The sequence below is a fragment of the Helicoverpa armigera genome, chromosome 31 (genome assembly GCF_030705265.1).
Source record: "Helicoverpa armigera isolate CAAS_96S chromosome 31, ASM3070526v1, whole genome shotgun sequence".
Taxonomy (NCBI): Eukaryota; Metazoa; Arthropoda; class Insecta; order Lepidoptera; family Noctuidae; genus Helicoverpa; species Helicoverpa armigera.
In genome coordinates this window covers 1,412,532-1,427,556 of record NC_087150.1, presented here as the reverse complement: position 1 = coordinate 1,427,556, position 15,025 = coordinate 1,412,532, and positions in this window count along the sequence as shown.

The window sequence follows — 15,025 nt, the reverse complement described above, 5'->3', positions numbered from 1 at the left end:
AGGAAGCATTCGATGAGGAAGGCGCAGACCTGGCTCCGAAGGGTACTCACTGTCATAGTCCTTAAGCACAGCAATCCGACACGACCGGAGCACGGGTGTATCATACACCAACTTACAGACTCTGGGCTGCTTTTTGAAAGTTTTTTCAAACCCTCAAAGACCCTAAGTCTAAAACCAACCTCAGGCCTCGTGCACAGCAGCCCCAACCAAAGAGGCTGTTGGACCAGTGAGATAGGAAGATAAGAACATCAAAGACGAAGAGAAGAAGAGAGATGAAAGTCTCTTAGTGTCTCTATTTACCTCTTCCCCCCGCGACTCCCTTCTCATTAGATCTCCTCATGTTACTGTACTCGGGGAAACGTATCTTCAGCGCATAGTTGATGGAGTCCAGCAACGCTTGGCGACGCTCCGAGTGGTACAGCCGCCGGAATGGACGGAGGAAGCTCTCGATGAGGAAATCGCAGACTTGGCGACCGGTGCGGTCGGTAGCTGGTGGCAGAATAATAAGCATATGGACTGGTTAAAAATAGTGATTCTAATTTGTCCGTCTTTTAGATGAGCGCAAAATATTGGATTCTATTTTTTAACCCCCGACGCAAAAACGACGGGGTGTTATAAGTTTGACGTGTCTGTGTGTGTGTGTGTGTGTATGTGGCATCGTAGCTCCCAAACGGATGATCCGATTGTAATGCGGTTTTTTTTGTTTAAAAGGTATGTCAGTCGGGAGTGTTCTTAGCTATGTTTGGTGGAAATCGGTTCAGGTCTTCAAGGTCATCAGCTCGTTTGCTAGATGTCATAGGAATGTTACACGCTCAGTTTACTTGCAAGTATATGTGGGATCTGAAATTTGAAACACTAATGTCTTTTGGAACCACTGAGCTGGTCTGCTGTTAGGGCACGAAGGTAGGAGACGTAACCCTGAACTGCCTTTTAGTAAACCCATCGAGTTTGGGCTCGTTGAATTTGTCTTGACGAGTTCTCTTCATGTTTCTGATTGACGAGAGCCTAATGCTGCAAATGGGATGTGGCGGATGAAACCCTGGAATGCCGGAATGACACGGATAAACCGATTTATATTTTTGCTGAAAATCTAGAATGTCCAACGGTTAATCTTTATTGTTTCTCAATCTGTGCAATTCTCCCAGAGCCAGTTTGTCATGAGGATTGTTAAACAGCTTCCTTTGGCCGAGATTGCATATAGCGACCCCATTTTAAGATAAAATAAATTAAATAAAAGAAGGAAAAATTAAGGAGCTCCTTTAAAAAACATGAAATAAAATTAAATTATAAATTTAAAAAAACCCCCGACCCAAAAAAAGTATGCAATAATTATGACAAAAGGTTAAAAACGCTAAACCCTATAAAAGCAAAAATAACTTTTAACACTACGTAAACTAAATTTTGACGTGTCGGGGGACCGCTTTTTACCTTCATAAATACTTACATAAATCAAATGATACCTACCTAATTACAACATTCGTTTAAAAAAAAACACGTATCTAAAGTAATGAATTAGAGCGGTCCCCCGACACGACAAAATTTAGTTTACGTAGTGTTAAAAGTTATTTTTTGCTTTTTATAGGGTTTAGCGTTTTTAACCTTTTGTCATAATTATTGCATACTTTTTTTGGGTCGGGGGTTTTTTCAATTTAGTAAAAAATCACTAAAATATGCTGCACTAGAGGTTGACTAGTAGGAGTACAGATCACTTAATAGTTACTGTAGGGGCTTGCTTATTTTAATAAAAGTACCATGGAGTGACTTAACACAAAACGCATTTAAACACAAAAAATTAACCTACAATAAGTGTATATATTAGAGAAGGGATGTATCATATAGGCCTGGTTTCATTGGTTACCTATAAAGTGTCAGTTCTCTCATAGTTAATGATATCTGCCAGATAGAAGCTGCTTTTTTTCTACCAACCAGATACAGCTATCCGAAATCTGTGAAACTAAAAATATAGGCTTCCAGATAAATCCTGATATTCTATCAGAGACTGTTGTGTAATAAGTTTCTACACTTAAATGATATTAAATGAGCTGTTGTCAAGTAGTCTGTTTCATTACACAGACTTTATCAGTGACCGTTGAAACTAGCCAACAATGATATTTAAAAGACTACATACTGTTAGGATAAATCTCAAACTCCATAAGGCTTTCGAACAGCATATACCCCTCTTCGTGTTCGTATAACATGTCGGCGTAGTCTATGAGAGAATTCACGTCTGTCGCCAGCATAGAGTGACGCGTGCGCAGTAGATGGTGTAGCATGCTCGCGTAACCTGGGAAGATATGGGGGTTTTATCTATACTAATATTATAAAGAGGAAAACTTTGTTTGGTTGTAATCTTGTAATAAATAGGCTCAAAAACTAATGGACCGTTTTTAAAAATTCTTTTACCATTCGAAAGCTACATTATCCACGTGTAACATAGGCTATATTTTATCCCGGTACGGGTAGTAGTTCCCACGGGACGCGGTTAGTGGTAAATAATGAACGGGAAACGTAAAAATGAAATGGTTCTTTTGATGTTTTTGAGTTGACATTCGATACCTATCAAATACGTAATAGTCTTTCTTTATTCTGCGTACATAATATGTACAAAAATCTAAATATATAAAACTCAAAGGTGACTGACTGACTGACTGACATAGTGATCTATCAACGCACAGCTGAAACCACTGGACGGATCGGGCTGAAATTTGGCATGCAGGTAGATGTTATGACGTAGGCATCCGCTAAGAAAGGATTTTGATCAATTCTACCCCCAAGGGGATAAAATAGGGGATGAAAGTTTGTATGAAACTTGCCCACGCAGACGAAGTTGCGGGCAACAGCTAGTTTAATATGAAAGTAAATCAATAAATAAATAAGTTACTGCGAAAGTTCTTAAAATTCAAATGCATATTTTTACATTTTGCTTAAAATATCGGATGACATGAGAATTTTAAGAACAAAGAAATCAAAAATTACTTTGAGGCTCCTTTGAGGTATATTATTACTGCGATCGATAATATCATTCTATTTGTATGCCCTGTGTGGCGGATCACGGCATGAACATATTTTATTTAAGACCTATTATAATACCTGTGTATCACAAATAAATGATTTGATATGAATAACAATATGAATTTTAACTTAGGTAAAACACCAGAAAAACGCTCTCTCTCACACATACACACACACACACACAATACATACCCTGCACTGCGTCCGGCTCCGCCTCAGTGAGAAACCTGCCGATGCTCATGGTAGCTTCTACCAGAGGATGGCCGAACCAAGCTATCTCTGCTTTCTGGTACATGCTGAAACCATCATCAGTTTAAACATGTAACCACAAAAATGTAACTTCTGTTGAACACTTGTCTAAAAAGCCGGCCAAGTGCGAGTCGGACTTGCGCACGAAGGGTTTCATACCATTATTTATAAAATTACCAAAAGATCACGTTTCTTGTATGGGAGCATTTGTTGTTATAGCGGCAACAAAAATACATCATCCTCCTCCGAGCCTTTTTCCCAATCATATTGGGTTGATCGGGTAACTGGGTTGAGGGGGTCAGATAGGCAGTCGCTCCTTGTAAAACACTGTTATACAGCTACATCCGATTAGACAGGGTGTGCTGTGCCCGACATGATGATCTTATAATTTATAATTTACCACCTAAGAAACACATTGTGGAATGCAATAAATAAATTGAGTATTGAGTATTGAGGAGACTGGAAGTCGACCCCAACATGGTTGGGAAAAGGCTCGGTAGATGATGGGAGAATTCCCGGGAAAGCAGTTTAAGTCGGGCTTATGTTAGTAAAATAAAAAATTACATACTCATTGGTAATCATCTCCATATGTCCTATAACTTCATAGACATGCTTCCTATCTTTAGTAGCGACGAGTCTGGTCAGCTCAATCAGAAAAGTGACCATATAACCTTCGTCCAGTTCTTCCATCATTGCATCGAACCGTTTATAAGGGTTAATCATTCCTGGAGGCGGAGTCATTCCTGGACCGATCTCATCAGGTCCTGGCATTCCTTCAGGACCAGTGTGACCAAGAGGAGGGCCCATATAAGAGCCTTTATCCCCAGCTATTATATCAGCCGGTTGTACCACTTTTGGCACTGCAATATGACGTGAAGATAAGGTTAAAAAAAATTAATTAATTAATTAATTGGTCTGCATTTTAGATTGCCGAAAAATTGGACACGTATTTTGTATTTGAACAAAATAAAATATTGAATATTCCTTGTAAAACACTGATACTCAGCTGTATACGGTTAGACTAGAAGCCGACCCCAACGTCCCCAACATAGTTGGGAAAATGCTCGGAAGTTATTAAATATTTCATATTTGTATATTTTAATAATTAATCATCATGAATCATCCTCCTGTCCTTATCACAATTTAATTTGTGGTCGGCGCAACATGTTTTCTCCTTCCATACTTCCATCTGCCGTCAGACGCTAAATAAAGCAGAAGAGTTCCTTTGTTTGTTCAAGTCTGCTGGTTTGATTTGAAAAATTCTTTCAGTGTTAGATAGCCCATTTATCAAGAAAGGTTATAGGCTACTTTTTATCCAGTTTCATGCAGAGGTTCCCACGGGATATGGGTGAAACCACTGGCAGAAGCTGGTATATAATTAAGTCTACATACGTCCTGCCAACACGTCTCCAGCCGCGGTAGACATGGTGACTTCATATGGCCTGTAAGCTGGTGCTCCCTCGATCATGGTAGTCATGGTGTGGTCTCCAGCCTCCGGAGTAGTTCCAAGCGCCACCATACCTAGGTTGTTCTCGCCTAGAATGGATTTAGAGTAGAGTAGAGTTAGGGTCCGTTCAGACAGACTGGCTCGGAGAGCAGAGCAAATTCTTAACACGTTGAAAATTGAGTACTTAGTATTTGAAGTAAGGTTTATTTTTGCATGCGCACTGCTTTTGTCATTGAGAATGCTCGAATGCGCTCGGAGTGAAATAATAAGAGGATCCGACCGGCTCCGATCGTGTATTATTCTTGACATTTGGCTCCATTTGCATGCTCTTAAATAAAAATGCGCGCCGATGCTCTCCGACCCGGTCTATCTGAACGGATCCATAGTACTTAGGGACATCGGACTGTTTGCAAAAACAAAGTTGCCAGATAGAAATATAATTAATAGTTTGATTTGTAACAGTTTTTTTGTGATACCTAAAACCTTCTAGTATGTCTGACATATTATAGAAATTAGAATAGAAGATACTTAGAAGACTTACTAATAAACTTATCCTGTTGTCCCGTAGCCGTCGAGTAGCCGTAATCGTCTGCATGCGTAGGACTAGCAGGCCTGCCTTGACGAACACCTGGTGAGAATGTGGTCGCCATATTGTTGGCGAGAGAACTCCTTGCTTGAGTGTCTTCGGATTGAGGATGTTTCGCGTCTGGTGGTAGAAATCCAGGTACATATTATACACACAATGGAGGAAGACGACAGGAAAGAAAGTTTTTGTAACGTAGGTACAATTTTGTAAGTTTTCCTGCAGTAGTTTTACTAATACTGGCCTTTGTCTATGGTTTTACTGTCGTCGCGAGGAAAGTACTTTCCGTACCTAGAAATCCGGAGATCCTCAAAACGCGAGTGAAACCTCGGTATCCTTACTGAAGGCGAAAGTAACTCTGTCTGTCTGCTTTCACGTCCAAACAACTGAACTGATTTAAATAAAATTTGGTACGGAGATAAAGTTGGGAAAGAACAAGGGATAGTTTTTATCCCGGGATTTTGAAGAATTCTTTTGGAAACGCGACACAACCGAACTCTATTCGGGCGAAGCCACCGGCGGAGGCTTACTTACTTGCATTTTCGTTAAACGTAGGATCCATACTCTTCGTGAACAATTCACTGACCCACGTCTCAACAGGCTTGTAGACTGTAGTTTGGGTTAACCACTTTTGTGGATCACCAATCTTAGCAGTACTTAGGAAACCCAGGAGATCCATAGAAGTACTTTTGACTCCCATACCAGAAATAGGAGTACTTTGGACTCCCTGGCGACCAACGCGAGGAGTACTTTGGACTCCCATGTCACCGGTTGGAGACGGGGCTCGAACATTTTTCCTGGAGAAAAAAGAGAGTTGGCGACTGGGAATCTAAGGCGTCGTCCTAATTGGCAGCGATCGCGCGATGGCGCGATGCGTTTTTCATCTCACGATCTCACTTGCGAGGTTCCGAGGTTCAAATAGGACACTCTGATGAAATCTGTATGTTTGAACTCATCACATGACGAGAACGCATCGTGTCATCGCGCGATCGCTGCCAATTAGGACGACGCCTAAGAGTCTCCCTCTCTGCAATCTTTCAGTCCGCCGATAGTTTGTTTGGGCTCATAAATCAGTATGGAGATGAATGCTAGTACGCACATTACAACGATCAGAGGTTCAATTCTGCTAATTTAATAATGTGACACATGGATATCAATTGAATCTCAATAGCAGTTTTAACCTTAGCGGACATTCTGCTACTAATATAAGATCAATCGTACACCAACGACATTTCATTGGTTTACCATTGGTCCAACCATATTGCAATCGGAAATCATTTGCAGACAATAGGTATGATTCTTTATTGTATCACAGAAAAGGATAAAAACGTTTATTAAAAAAAAGAAATTGCTGAATGCCACACACGTCACATACTAATTGAGTCGTGATTGAATCTTAGTTGGATATCAATCGTATATCGCTTAGGATGCGTCTACACGGTGCAAGTAGCTGGAGCAAGTTAACATGCGCAAGTGACAAGAGCACGCGAGTGGGTATTCCGCTTCGGTACATACGCGAGTCGCTGGACCCGCACGTTTGTAAAATGCATGTAACCTGCGCATGTGACTCAACATGCGCAAGCCACTTGTACCGTGTAGATGCATTCTTAAGTAAAATTAGCAGAATCAGGCCCCAGGTATTCGTCAGACTGGATAAGCAGTTTGATCAGCCAATCGGCCAACTATCGGCCGACAGAAGTCTGCAGTGTTCTCAGTTAATGTGAATGCTTCGACTGTTAGCGAGAAATTGAAATATAAAATGTTTTTTTTGATGCTTTACCTAAGTGTAAATTATATCGTCTCATTAGATATTTATAAAAATTATTGTCGCTATAATAATATTAATATAAAGTATATCAAAGTGTTTTTAAGTTTTGCTATTTATGATTAGCTCCAAAAGTTATTAAAATTCAATGTATAAATTACTTTTAGGTTTATACTTAGTAGGTATACCGACTGAAAATGCCTATAAGATCCCGAATCATATCAAATGTTTACGCAGCCTACCCGTAAATTGCAGACTAAACAGTCGACCGACAGTTGGTCCGATGGTTGCCAATTTTTTTTCTGATACCGGTCAAATACGTGATCATTGTGCTCTCCCAAACATCTGAGTACCTACCTATCAAGCGCCCGATCGAATTGTCGGCCGACTATAAAATCTGCAGTGTGCTCTTAGGGTGCATCTACACGGTGCAAGTAGCTGGAGCAAGTTAACATGCGCAAGTGACAAGAGCACGCGGGTGGGTATTTCGCTTTGGTATAACGGTAGACTGCACATCAGTGGTAACTGTCATGCACCTTAACTCAATAGCAATAAGTACGATTTTCCTATAAAACTGTTACCACTGACCTGAAGTTGTTATACATGCGCGAGTCGCTAGACCCGCACGTTGTTAAAATGTATGTATCCTGCGCATGTGTCTCAACATGCGCAAGCTACTTGCACCGTGTAGATGCACCCTTTAAGCAAAATGTCAAACGCTACAGTCAAAGCATTCACCTTAAAGAGAGGAATTTCTTTGAAGGCATTCTTAATGATTTTTTAACTCCACGAGCTTTTAGCGGTAAAACAATGATATCTGGTGGAAAGAAGTGGTCCAGGGTATAATCCCCTGGTTCGGTAGTTAGATCAGGGTTTAAGGTATGAGGAGTAGCATCCGTACTAGTTGTTTTTGGTGGATACGTCTGAGGTTCTGGTATTGGTCCGAAGGTGAAAGCTCCTGCCTCAGGAGTAACACCTGGGTCTAAGGTTGCTGGTGGGATAAATCCCTTCGGTGGACGAGTAGGAAAGGGGGGGAGTGACTGAGGAAGAGTAGGCGGGATGGGATAAGAAGTTATAGGTAGGTCATGATCATCAGGATCTGGTGAATGAGGAGGTGGTTCTGGGTGAGGATACACGGGTGGCAATGGGTGAGTATGCACGGTTGGCTCTGGGTGAGGATACACGGGTGGCAATGGGTGAGGATGCACGGTTGGCTCTGGGTGAGGATGCACGGGTGGCAATGGGTGAGGATGCACGGGTGGCTCTGGGTGAGGATACATGGGTGGCTCTGGGTGACGATGCACGGGTGGCTCTGGGTAAGGAGGCACGGGTGGCAATGGGTGAGGATGCACGGTTGGCTCTGGGTGAGGATGCACGGGTGGCTCTGGGTAAGGAGGCACGGGTGGCTCTGGTTGAGGATGCACGGGTGGCTCTGGGTGAGGATACATGGGTGGCTCTGGGTGACGATGCACGAGTGGCAATGGGTGGGGATGCACGGGTGGCTCTGGGTGAGAATGCACGGGTGGCTCTGGGTGAGGATACATGGGTGGCTCTGGGTGACGATGCACGAGTGGCAATGGGTAAGGATGCACGGGTGGCTCTGGGTGAGGATACACGGGTGGCAATGGGTGAGGAGGCACGGGTGGCTCTGGGTGAGGAGGCAAGGGTGGCTCTGGTTGAGGATGCACGGGTGGCTCTGGGTGAAGATACATGAGTGGCTCTGGGTGAGGATGCACGGGTGGCTCTGGGTGAGGATACATGAGTGGCTCTGGGTGAGGATGCACGGGTGGCAATGGGTGAGGATGCACGGGTGGCTCTGTATGAGGAGAAATTGATGGCTCTGGGTAAGGGGGTACTGGTGGGTCTGGGTAAGGAGGTTCTGACGTCTCTAGGTAAGGAGGTTCTGACGTCTCTGGGTAAGGAGGTTCTGACGTCTCTGGGTAAGGAGGTTCTGACGTCTCTGGGTAAGGAGGTTCTGACGTCTCTGGGTGAGTAGGATCTGTCGTCTCTGGGTAAGGAGGTTCTGACGTGGGGTGAGGATACACGGGTGGCAATGGATAAGGAGGTTCTGACGTGGGGTGAGGATACACGGGTGGCAATGGATAAGGAGGTTCTGACGTGGGGTGAGGATACACGGGTGGCAATGGGTGAGGATACTTGGATGGCTCTGGGTGAGGATGCACGGGTGGCTCTGGGTGAGGATAAAAGGGTGGCTCTGGGTGAGGATGCACGGGTGGCAATGGGTGAGGATACACGGGTGGCTCTGGATGAGGAGGATCTGGTGAACGAGGAGGTTCTGACGTCTCTGGGTAAGGAGGATCTGACGTCTCTGGGTAAGGAGGTTTTGACGTCTCTGGGTAAGGAGGTTCTGACGTCTCTGGGTGAGGAGGCACTGGCGAATGAGGAGGTTTTGGCGTCTCTGAGTGAGGAGGATGTACAGTCTGCTGTGGGTAAGGATATTCAGGCGAGACTGGGTGAGCAGTCACAGACGGCACTGGATGCATAGGCGTGATTGGATAAGGATTCGAAGACGACTTAAAATAAGGAGGTTTGGAAAAAAACGGCCTAGATACATCTGGATATTGCTTAAAATCCATAGTAGGATAACTCGGTTTTTTAGGAACGAAAGTAAAAGTAAACGTTAAGCCCGGAGCCACGTAATACTCGGATTCATAAAATTTGGGAGTCAATCTTGGAGGATACTCGTACTCCAAACGAGGTTCGGGATGATGATAGTAGTATATTGGCATCTGCTCGAAATGCGAGAATTTTGGATATGCTGTCTCCTCAGGTATGAGACACTTAGGGGTTATACGTCGTGTCAAAGGAGTATGCTGGTGTATTCTGGGAATATTGGAAGGAACAGCTAAAGTGGTTTTCTTCTGTGGAGTATCATCCCACCCGTTTTCAGTAAGGCTGTAATCCAAGTCGGTCTTCGTGGCGTTGGGTACGAAGGGGATACTTCTCAACGCTTTCCTGTCGATTTGGATCTCTTTTTGCACGCTTTGGAGTAGGGATTCTATCTCGCTAATGGATTTGTGAAGGTGATCCTTTAGTTGGGTGTCGTTTAATTCGCCTGGAAAAATAATTAAGGTTAGTCTTTAAACGACGATGATGATGTCCTCCTAGCCGATTACCGACTACGGCGGCTGTTCTCATGTAACGAGATAAGCCAACTGCGCAGGACATATTATAGAGCACAAGCATTTGTGCAGACTCAGGTGCACTCACTATTCCTTCACTCTCATAACCCGATGGGAGAGCCATCCGACACGACCGGAGAAAGATCAGAGAGTGATGCACGGGTGTATCAATCACCCACTTCCAGGCTCCGGGCTGCTTTGTGAAAGGCTTCTAAAACTCAAAAAGCGATTTCGGCCCGACAACTAGACCAACGAGGCAATTGAGTTTAGTCTTTAAATAAAATGAATGTGGTCACGTTTTGAAGACTGCTTTTAAGTAGGTAGCTCGATGCAATAAAAATATGTATAGGTATTGCTTAGCGAATATGTATCATATCAAGGTATTGCTTAGCCGTATTCCTGCGGCATCAATTTTCAAAGTAAAGTCTTTAAAAAAAAATTATGTTTATGTTGTCGCTGTCAGTGAACTTGGACACCCTGGTTACGCTTTTTCAAAGCTGGATTGCTAGGGGTGGTTTTTAGATAATATTGGTCTTACTACAAAAACTTAAACATGTGTCAAATACTTATCTAAAAAAAGTGTGGCTGCAAATTGGACCTTATTTCAACGCTAAACGTTTCAATGTTAAGCTGACGTTTAAAAGATTTTGTGGTAAGTCGGTATATGTTTTTAACTTTTCAGTGTGTTTGGAGATACGAAATTTATATTTTCTGTTTTTTCATAAATTATTTCTCGTATTAATTTTAATTGAACTGTAATTACCTTAAGTTTATTTTAACTAAATCAAATAAAATTAGCAAAAATAACTTACCTTTACGAGTAACACACTCAACTTGATTATAACAAGAAAATATACCGAACACAATTAACATTAGCATTTTGTGTTTCGATAAAATCTTCATTTTATTTTTCATAAAAATATCTAGGTATGGTATCATTTGTTGTAACAGTTTAGTACTGATAGTCTCATCTTTTCAAACAATTTTTAAAATCGAATACTTCTTAATAATCTGATAGATAAATCCCCTTAAAACCACTATTTAATTTAAAAATACTTCAGAAAATAATTTTAATGTCAATTTAAGAAAAAGTTTTATATTTGACTCGTGGCAAAAGACGTTGTTTTTAAATAACTATAAAAATAACCGTTATTTAAAAAACCGTTACTTTTTAAATCATAAAAAAACGTTAATCTTGAACTTTAGTTTAAAAGTAGTTACTATTCGAGTTTTATGAACAATAAAATAGTTGTAACATCTTTATCGGATTAGAAAATATAAAAATATTTGCATATGCAATGTAATACAAGTTTTACGATTTCATAAAAATGTTAGTATTTTTATATTAAAATGAAAGTGTGCGCTTGCTTTCTGCTGTTCACCATATTTGGTAGTTATTTTGACTATAATCATTATATTTATTTTTATTTTAATACCACATAGAGAATAAAAAGCCTCCTTAAATGATTTATTAAAACTGACTGATAGTTTTGGATAGTTGCTTTTCAAATTCCTATATCGCATCGTGCAAATTCAAACTCAAAATCATTTATTTAAACTTGGCTGTAAAGCAGCACTTTTTGAATGTTAAAAATTTACAAAACACCAAAACGAAGAAGAAGTGGCGCAACAACTCCCCAGCAACACATATCTGTTGATTATTTCAGCATAATTTTTATGTACAAATTAATATACAATGTGCATAGCAATTTTCCAAAATTACTGTTTAATTTTTTCTTATTGACATATTATTCTTATTGACTATTATAACGATGCCTTTTCGGTTACCGGTACCATTCAAACTTCCTCTTATATACTTATAAATAACCACAAGTTCCCCAAGTTTAATATAATAAAGCCTTTATTTCCAGCATATACACATTCTTTTGAAAAGCCAGTAAGTCCAAGAAGTGTCAACCTAGCTCTCGAAACTGTCTTAGAGTTCAGAGAGCGAGATAAAGTTGCAGACTTACAATTCCTGGACAATGTACAAAACTTCATATCCAAAGTAAAAACAGTTATAGACAAGAATATCAAGAACCCAAATCGCCGTAGTTTCCAAACTAAAGAGGTAACCTTCACAGATTTTATTCAAGAAGCCGTTCGAATACTTAATACATATGAAGAAACAGCTTTCAAAGAATTTTTTACAATTCTCAATCAAGAAGTCAGAAAATATCATTATAGAGGCTGCAAATTTTACGAGTTGACTGAAAACCCTCAAACTAGAAGGTTCTTAGCATCAAAATTAGATTTGATTAAACGAAAGCCCGTACAAGTTATTAAAGCTTATATTAATCAGTTAGCAGATACGTTGAAAAATGAGGTTTATAGCAACGATGTTAGAGAACTAATTGATTATATTAATTCATTTTATGGTAAGGAAACAGCCGCGACATTTGAAAAAGTCCTATCAGATATAGAATTTCATAGTAAGGCAACTAAAAAAGATCATAATGATATGGTCAAAGTTATAAGATACGGACTACGGGCTACCATCTTCGACCATTACAGTCGCTTACATCAAAATGCGAGAACAGAACTGACAAACAAAATAGAAATGTTCTGGAAACCAGTCAAAAGGGCTACTGAGATCACAACTCAAATAAATGACGATCGCTATACAAAATTATTCACTATCAAACCTGAGACTGTAACAGCTGAAAAAGGAAGAACATTAAATACCACAGAAAAGAAAGAAGCAACAACTAAAATACCAGACAGAATTGATATCAAAGACTCCGATTTTAAAAATAGAATCATAATGAGAGGATCGAAAGATAATAGAGGCAACAAAGATAAAAAAGCAAGCAATATACATATTCCTTTAAACGAAGAATTAAATAAACCATCAATTAAATCAAAAGATGTACATGAAGAAGGGGCAAATTATGAAAAATCTGATGAAACATCGAATGATTTCAGTTCAGCGCACTCTGGAAGGTCTTTCGAAAGCAATTCTATTGAAATTTCTCAGGAATTACAAAAGGAGTACAACACAAGATCTTATATGACTCTTTACCCAGAAGCAATAACTTTCCAAATTACAACTGAAAAAAAGAGTAGCAGTAAAATGGTTCACAGAGCTGATGTAAGTAAAGGACAGACAGAAAATTTGAAAATGCAGACACTATGGATAGAAGAATCTACGGGAAAAATACCCAAACATGTGCTCGATAAACTAACTGAGAAAAATAAGCTTGAACATAAGACAACGTCTAAAGTAACTCACGAATCTAAAAACAAGAAAAGTTTTGACAATTACGCGAAGAAAAAAACAATTGACAAAAGTGAGTCTAACTCTGGTAAAAATGTTAACAAAAAAAGATATGAAAAAAGCGAGTCTGAATTCGAAAAAAAAGGTACAGAAAAACATTTCAAGCACATGGATATAAACAAGAATAGTAAGAAGAATGTAGTTAAAACAACAAAGAAGGTTATAAAACATGTAAAACCAAGATTTTTTGGGAAAAAGAAAATTAATGATGATTCCAAGCCGAAACATGTTGAGCCCGAAAAATTGTATAGCAAGGAGTTTCTAAATAAAAAAGATGGATTCAAAATAAATGATTTAGAACTCAGGTTATTGAAAAATAATGTGGGGCCGCTGACAGTGGAGTATAAGTAAGAAATTTTATATTACTAGGGAAAAGGCTAGGCAGATGATTACGCCAGCGATGTCGCCCGCTTCCCGTGGGAGCAATAGGGGGAAATTTTCAAATTGGTCTAGTAGTTATACTGAGATTAACGTTTTCAAGCAAAAAACATACTCTTCAGATACTATAATTATTGTATCGAACATTCCCGACAAAATATAGCCAGTGTAGGTTTCCGACAGTGAAATAATTTTTCAAATCCGTTCTGAAGTTTCAAAGCTTTTAGGGAAAAAACAATCAAAAAACTATTTCCTCCTTACAAAATACCTATATTTGAGCCGCCCCAAACTAGATGGTGTAGTGGCAAAAGATATGAAGACGTGTCAGGTGACCGAGATCAATGTCATAGATAGAACGAAGTGGAGAAGAAAAATTAGGAAGGCTGACCCCACCACTATATATTACTCTTAACTATGTGGGATAAATAGCAAGAAACATAGAGAGAATGTGTATTTAATTATAAATTAACACTTGCATTAACATTTTCAGCCCCGACATGACTAAACCTACAAAGAGAGACTTGACTCGCGCTACCAAGTCCACAAGAATTACTCGACCACCTATACCTGTGAGAAATAGGTTCAAAAAAACAAAAGAATTAACCAAACCTTCGCTCCCACCGAGACTTAAAAACACAAGGGATTACGAACCTTTGCAAAAAGCTACTATATTCACAAAAAAAGCTAGTTTATTTAAGAGAAAACCTAACGAATCTTGGAAAGAGGCATTGAGACAGAAAGCTAAGCGTGAGGGACACGTCCCAGGTCAAAAATATAAAAGTACCAACATACCTACTAAACCGCAATCAAATGGTGGATTAAAAACGAAGAAGAATATGAAAAAGAAGGAAAAATCGCTTAGAAAAAATAACGACGTTGAAAAAGATCCAACTCTTCTTAAAAGAATCAGTGAGCTTGAGAAAGAGTTGATAGACGTTAAGAATAAGTTAACAACTGTTGCTATAGAACCTACGGTTAACGTTTCATCAAGTGCAGTAACCGTTACTCAGATAGACGAAAAAGCTAAAGATGAACTTTTGATTAAACAAGTTGTGTTCGAACCGTACGAGCCAGTAGTTAAAAAAGATAACGTCAAGTTAACAGGCACAGCAGATAAAAAACTGCATGAAACTGACTCAAAAACTGTCAAAGATGAAGACACTCTTATGAT